Raw genomic sequence first — 7,642 nt, 5'->3', positions numbered from 1 at the left:
TTTTTTTGTCAATTTGAAAGATTAGTCCTCAATTCCCTGTTACCCAGTTAATCGAGAAAACGATTAAATTTTCACTGCCTTTTTGCATTTGGCAGATCGAAACGCGCAATTTCACCGCGTTTTTCGCGAATGTCCAAGCATTCTCGAACCGAAAAAAATTCGCGACTCGATGCGTTGACTGCTTGATCGAGGGGAAAAGGAAATTACCATTTTTATACAAGAGAAAATTATTATTTTAATTAAAGCGTTGGATTGAAGATACGTCTCGTGATCAAACTCGTGACGTTTCTTAGCAAACGCCGAGGAGGATGAATTTTGAAATTCGTATTGTACGGTCAACGCGTCGAACGAACGATTGGCCATTCTCTCCACTTGCCACTCGACTTCGAAGAACGAAGAGAGAAACGAAAAAAATCCAACAGGGTAAGAAAAACTTGATGAGTTTTGAAAACGAGTGGAACTGTAGAATCTGGCGATACGATCGACAAATAAATCGTAACGTAGGAATTAACTTGTTAACGGCGATTGAAAACAGATAAGTTTACAATTAACTGTACGACAAATTCGCTTTCCTAATCGATCGATGGTCGACCAGCGCATTTCGAGGATCTCCAGACGGATCATCGACAACCACCATGTGGCCTTACGTTTAACGATATTTAACACTTTTGCTACGAATCTCTGTAAAATATTACCGATTACGTCGAACTGAAATTGTTCAAAGGACAATTGCCCGCAAATTTCGCTACAAACCGAATTACCTTGCTATTAATTTAAAATTAATTTATAAATCCTCAGCTTCTAAACGACGTATAAAAAGTAATAAAAATATTTGCATACTTCGTCTCATTTCCTTCTTTATTAAAAACTAACAAAACAATATTCAACTTTGGAGCAAATTTCCGTTTTATCTTTGCGTTGATTTTGCTTTGCACCGAGCTCCTTGATCAAAGAAACGAGGAACGTTTTCATTGCGTTTGTATTGCACGACGTTTGCGCGATGAAATTCCTTTCTCTTAGATTACCGTTTACCCATCTTGTCGTTTCAAATCGTCTGCAGGAAACTTTGTAATTGCGACGTCGAACGATCTTTAACGAGTTGTCGATTACGTTCCGACACGTATCCATATGTATATTTATTCACGATTCGGCACACCGAATGGTTGGAACCAGCTGAACCCTAATGGCCGAACCCTACGAGGGTTGTTTTTCCATGGTAAGCGTCGAAACGTGTCACGATTCACCGCGAGAGATCGCGAGAGACAATTGTAGGCATTGTGAAGCGGCTGTTCGAGTTCTAGCAACGTGACCTCCGTGTGCGAAAGCTGCACGGGCTGGAAAGCGCAGGACAATGAGAATAATAGCGGGTGGAAAGGCGAGTTGGCTAAAGTGTTAAATATTCGGTCGGTGGTAGCGCTGCGATAATAGTCTGTTTAAGTAGGTAATGAAACATACGGTGCTGGGTTATACGCTTGAAACAATAGCTAGGATTTCCCTTCTTCAAGACTTACTTAATCTTCTCCCCCTTCCCCCTCCCGAGTTCAAATGTATGTATATCCCGATACGTTGTGCGTGTGCGGGAGCGTGTATGTGTTGCTTCTCGAGAGAGATATCGGCCGCCACCCGTTTGCGTACGCGAGAATAGAGATAGCGCAGTTTAATCGCAATTACGTACTTGTAGACGGGACCTCGTCTGTCCGATAAATACTCGAAAACTCGACGACCAACGTAACAATTAATTTTTCATGGAAATTTTGCGTTTTTCGCCGAAAGTTGAACCCGCGTGATCGTACGTCTCTCTCTCTCTCTCTCTCTGTGTGTGTGTGTGTGTGTGTGTTCGAGAAGAGACTAGATCACTGCAATCAAGTGGCCTTGAAAAATTTTTAAAATACCCAGTTCCAGTCATGGGAAGAGTCACGGCGAGAATAACACGTCCCCCGGAAAATTACCTCCGGTCAAAAACACCCGTTCGAGTAGCCAACAGTTCCGAAAGCTAATCGCGTGGAAGGATTAAAATGGGACATCCTGCGTGTATATGTAACTACGTGTATCTATGTGTATTAACAAAATGTAACCGCTCCCACGAAAATGATTTTCCGTTCGCTTAATTCTTCCGAGCCAAGAATCTTTACACACATAAGCTTCGTTCATTTTTGTTTCGTTCTTTTTTTTTTCTTTTGTTGAAAAGAGAAAGAGAGAAAAAAAGCTAAAGAGAAACAAGGGACGCGCGAGGAAGAAAAAGATCTTTCATTGTACTTGCGTAACGTTGCGTAAACAATCGTCCTATCGACGAGATCTTTTGAAAATTGTACAGAATCTCTACGAAGAATATAATTTTTCCTTTTTTCTTCTTCCTCTTCTTCTTCTTCTTCTTCTTCTTCTTCTTCTTCTTCTTCTTCTTCTTCTTCTTCGGAAAAAGCTATTGCGAGATAATCTTTGTCTTTCAAAAAAAAGTGCAAATCTCCTCTGCTGAATTTGTTTCCCTGAGACGACCGACACCGGATTTCGACAATTTTATACGTTTCTCCAGAGATGAAATAAATAATTCACTTTAGAAATAACACAGAGACGGCTCAAGTTTATTTCGCGCAAGATCAAAGATCAAACAGCTTCGTGTTTCTCGTAGCTCTGTTTGAAACCTTTCCAACAATTCGCAATTGCGACGATCGAACGATATTTCGCGAGTTACACGGCGAAATGAAGACTCGAGAACACCAAGTGCAGGAGGACGCAGCAGCTACAAGTGTTGGTCGGAATACGTAGTTTCGTCGGAATATCGCGTGCTACGTGCACTGAACTTGACCCCGTGGCCACCTATCAGAGCTCGCACGACCGAGCTCGTTTCCACTCGGTGAAACAGCCTGTATCGTGCAAGCAGAGCAAACGGATATCGCAAGGTGTGCACACGCGGTCACGGGGGCGAAACACACTCGGCTGGCTCGCTGATCACTGCAGCAAAGAGTGTTGCGTGATCGATCTGCGGGCAGGTCGGCCGGCAGAGCAAAGGACACGCCTTCACTCATCACCGAGCAAACACCGAACCGCGGAATGTTGTTTTTCGGAAAGTAACGTTCGCTGTTTACCTCGCGGCTCGGCGTGGCGTGGCGTGGCGCGGCGTGGCGCGGCGCGGCGCGGCCGCGGACGATGCGTTTCTCGTCTCTTTGTCGTCTCTCTCTCTCTCCGTGTCCGTCTTTGTGTTTCTGTTCGTGTCCGCGTTCGAGCTTCCGTTCGCCACGCATGCGTTTTTCCGCACGCGCCGCTTTCATCGTTCGCGGAATAATCTTGGCCCTGAATCGAGCAGCAGTCTTTGGACGAACGAGCCGCTCGCACCGCGTGCTCTCGCGCACTCCTCTCGCACCGTTTCTTCGACCAGCCATCCTCGTGGCTACAAAGTTCGTTCAGATGGAAATTTATAGCGAACGGTTAAACGAACCTTTTCTTTTTTTTTCTTTTTAGTAATTTGTTTGTCTTTTTCAGACTGCTTGCACACACGCACGCACACACACACACACACACCCACACACCAAAGTGGTTCGCCAGAGTACGGTGGTCCGTGACACATATGGACGCATTTTTCTTTTTTTTTTTTTTTTTTTTTTTTAACCGTATCTTTGTGCGATTATCATGTTCGAGTAAATCCGGAACTGTACGTAGAAGCTAAACGTAGAGATTAAACTAGCCACAAACGTGCGGTTTGCAAAATGTTGTATCGACGAGTAGAGATTACAGACGTTGATGCATGCTCGTGGCGTATATCGGCCTGCATGGCTATTCTTGGATCTACCAAGTCGTAAATAACTAGCAATCGCTTATGTAGTTTTCGAAAACTTGGGAAAACGTACGTGTCTTGCGACAGAGAACAAATAATTCCAATTTCACTCGTAATTCGGCTAAACTCGAGTTCTCGGAAGCCGTTTGTGCAACACTTTTACTTACTGGTACCACGATACTCATCGACAAATAAATTACATTACATATCGGAATGTTTGTTTAACTTGTTGCCTCGTGGCGCTCCTGACGCTGGACAGATTGAATTCCGATCCGACGATGTCAGAATTTCGATTCGACGCGAAACTGAAGATTGAAAATAACCGACGAATGCATCTCGAAAGAATCAAATAGCTTTGATCGTTCGATATCGCGTGGATAATCGTAGTCGCGAAGAATGGCCGGCAAATGAAGCTAATGAACCTGCGTTTCGTGTTGCGTGCACGTGTTGGTCGCTGGAATTTATTCGAGAGGAATCGCTCGTTTAACGGCGCTGTTAACAGGATGAACGATCTTTAAACTGTCGTCGATTTCAACGAGCGAACGTGTTGCGAATCCGTATCCACGGTACTCTTTAAAAGCCGTCTCGCGTCTCGCCGACTTTGACTTTTAAACACGAAAACACGTGGCTGAAGCGGCTGAAAGTGTAAGCAGGAGAAAAGCATAACGTATAACGCACGGTTCGTTCGAATCAATTTGTATCAGAAAAACGATTTTGCATAAAATTACAGAGAATTAGAAATGGCAAATTACGAATCTGCGTTTGTTCAATGTGTAACAATGCGTAACTGGTATCGTGCTGTCAGATACTGTCAATAGCTTCCGAGGTATCGATTCCTTCGCTGCGTTTCACACTTAATATTATTCGTGCAAACGTGTGATTCGAAAGTGACTGGAATCTGAAGGGTAGTTACCGCTTACGTTCGCGTAATTAGTAATTCGACCAACGATCCTTCCTGGATACTAGAAACACGGGGACACGAAAAAAGAGGAAAGGGGGAAAGAGTGGCAAAAGAACAGGGAATGAAAAATCCAACAAGCGACAAAAAATCCCAAGAAAAAATATTGGCGCGTTTGAGAACCAGGCCAATCCCGAGCCAATAGACAAAGAGAAGACGCCAGAGGATCGTCAAAGCCACTTGAGAGACGCGAGACGTTCCTCGATGCACGTACGTACGTACGTATCTTGTCACGCGTGTGTCTGGCAAGTCCTCGGCAAGTTCTATTTAAGCAACCCGACGGAACCCCGAGGAAAGTGGGTAATCGAACGTAATCGAACGTAATCGAACGTAATCGAACGCGAGAGTGTAGCGCGAGGTGGCAGATAGAGAGAGGTAGTGAGTGAGGGTGAGGGTGAGGGGATACTGGATAAAGTATAGCGGATAGATGGCCATTTATCGGGACGGCGTACATTTACGGTGCAGCGTGGTACGGCGTGGAAGCGTTTAGATCTGATGGCGGATCGATGGGTCAGAATCAGTGAAGCGCGTAAGTAGTTGAAAAGAGGGTATCGGCCGGGGAAAAACGTTCTATGATCGGACGATCGTGGAGGAGACGCGATGAGAGTGGGGCTGGCAAGACACGACGCTCGCGGCCAGTTATGGTGGCGAACCACATTGCATGGTGGGGTTGAAAGGTGGCGCAGTCATTTATGGTTGCCGGCTGACAACGCGACGCGACGGTTCAGTTGCCTGTCCGACCAACAACGACAAAAACCTCGACCGGCTGGTTACGACCGAAGGTACGATGAGCTGCCGAGTTCGACTCGAGATTCACGCGAGATTCACGCTGCGGATCGCCAAGATCGCCAAGATCGCCAAGATCGCCGAGATCGCCGAGATCGCCGAGCGGACCCGGGACCTTCGTCAGACTCTCCATTTGGAGCAGACCGATTAATCGTTCCACCATCGACGCTGCCCCGTCGAACCTATTCCATAGTTCATCTTGGCAAATAAGCGACAGACACGGAACAAGAAGAAGAAGAACATAGAGTTGCAAGTTAGTCCGCAATTAGAAAGTCGTCACTGCTAGAAGATTCTTCTTCGAGAAAGAGACAACTTACTGGACTTGAAGATGGAAAAGAAATAAAAAGATATAGTTTTGGACGAGTCGCGTCCGGAATTTCTGAAACCGGAAGCCAGCTCACTTGTACAGTTAGTTAGAGCAGAAAATCGTGCAAAACAAGATGGCATGCTTGAAATAGCATATCCAACCAAAGACTTCGATACAAAAATCCAAACGCTCGATCGCCGACTGAAGAGACGTTGATTCTCCGAGGACACTCGAAAATTAGAAATTTGCAAAAGTACCTTTCAGTCACTTTATACTTCAAGACGTTATCGAATAGAAGAGTTAGTTACGAATCGAAGATTTCAATTCGGACATTGAAGGAAATTCGTCCGGTAAAGACACGAGATCCATCGATGACAAACAAATTTTGTATTTCCGAGGAATTCGTGCGAGAAAATTCAAAGATTTTGTCCAAATCTCAATAACAATCGGCGGCGATCAAAGCCTTTCTGTGAAAATAATACGATCGTTTGAGAAATTTTCGTGGAAAAAAGGAAGAAAAGCGTTGATCTCTAACTCAAAGTACAAAGTGGATCATACTGTTTTCAGGCGAAAGATTTATCAAGAAGTTAACGTTTTAAAGACACGTGGACGTTAGTTTTTAAAGTGAATGAAGAAATTTTTCGAAAAATAAAGAAAAACCGAAAGTTCAAAAGTACGAGTGAATCTTCTGGAGGAATTCAATCAACGACACGTCGATTTCCTGATTGTGCTTCGTAAACGAAAATTTCTTCCATTTACGGAGATTAAAATTAAAAAGTTAGAGACAGTTTGTAACTAACAACGTCGTATTTCAAACGATATAGACGGTTTGAAGGATTTTTTTTCAAAAGTACTTCGACTACTTTCATCGTACGGACAAGAGAATCAAGTATATATATATATATATATATATATATATATATATATATATATATATATATATATATATATATATATATACTCTTTGATTAATTATCAATTTCCAAAGAGTCTTCGACGGAAGGTATTTTATTTCGAAAGACGTCAAAAAAAAAAAAAAACTTTCCACAGAATTTAATTCTTTAAGATCAAACAACTATTTGGAAAATAAAAATAAAAGCGCGTTCATCCACGTAATCGTAATAACGAAATTTAAGAAATTTCAATGTAAACTATCGAGAGAAATGAAATTAAATTAAAGGTAAATGTTTGTTTCTCGATAGTATACATGTACATAGATTACAAAAAATGTAAAAACTTGTTTTAATCCGCAGATTATTCTTAAGAACGTAACTTTCTTACGTAATTTAACCAAGTAGTAACCAAATAGTGAGTTGAAGAATATTGTGACAAAAAGTGGACGTGGATATTTCGACGCAAAACTTGGAGAAAGATGGTTCCACGATAAAAATTGTCGCTCGTTCGACGATACGGTGGCGCAGCGAATCATACTTAAGAAGAAAAGTGTTTTCGAACGGAAGGACGATCGAAACGAGTCTTTTGGAAAATAGGAAAAGACGCATCTTTGAAATCGCAAAGTGGAACGAGCAATTGGACATCAATTCAACTTCAAGAAAAATTTATTTGGCGATGGTAGCTTCTTCAAATAACACTGCGAAGAACTTACGGACTGTTGAAGAACTTCGAGGACTTCCAACTTCCGATTAATAATTAATATGTTTAAATGAAATCTCCTCCTGGAGACCTACCTAACTGAAACTTGAGATACGAAGGACCGTAAAACAGTTTTAAAAAACGATCACTCTATTTTTTTGAAACGAACAAATGAAATACGATTTAAAGTAGATAGATGGCTAAATCTCTGTCTCTTTTCGCAAAGCGG

The 7,642-nt window shown here is 42.6% G+C and overlaps 1 protein-coding gene across 8 annotated transcripts in view; it reads left to right on the top strand.

Annotated features, from left to right (window-relative positions):
* Window positions 1-2,351, top strand: part of LOC122538186 — a 16,398-nt gene extending 14,047 nt beyond the window's left edge. For all 8 annotated transcript variants that reach the window (XM_043672040.1, XM_043672034.1, XM_043672033.1 and 5 more), the window contains one exon: window positions 1-2,351. This exon is cut by the window's left edge and continues 2,783 nt beyond it. The gene's annotated coding sequence lies outside the window, so the exon portion shown is untranslated.
* The last annotated feature ends 5,291 nt before the right edge of the window (window positions 2,352-7,642 follow it).

This window comes from Frieseomelitta varia, unplaced genomic scaffold (assembly GCF_011392965.1).
Source record: "Frieseomelitta varia isolate USP_RPSP 00005682 unplaced genomic scaffold, Fvar_1.2 scaffold_974, whole genome shotgun sequence".
Classification (NCBI taxonomy): domain Eukaryota; kingdom Metazoa; phylum Arthropoda; class Insecta; order Hymenoptera; family Apidae; genus Frieseomelitta; species Frieseomelitta varia.
Note: the sequence above shows the minus strand (reverse complement) of the source record. Positions and strands in the feature narration are given on the sequence as shown.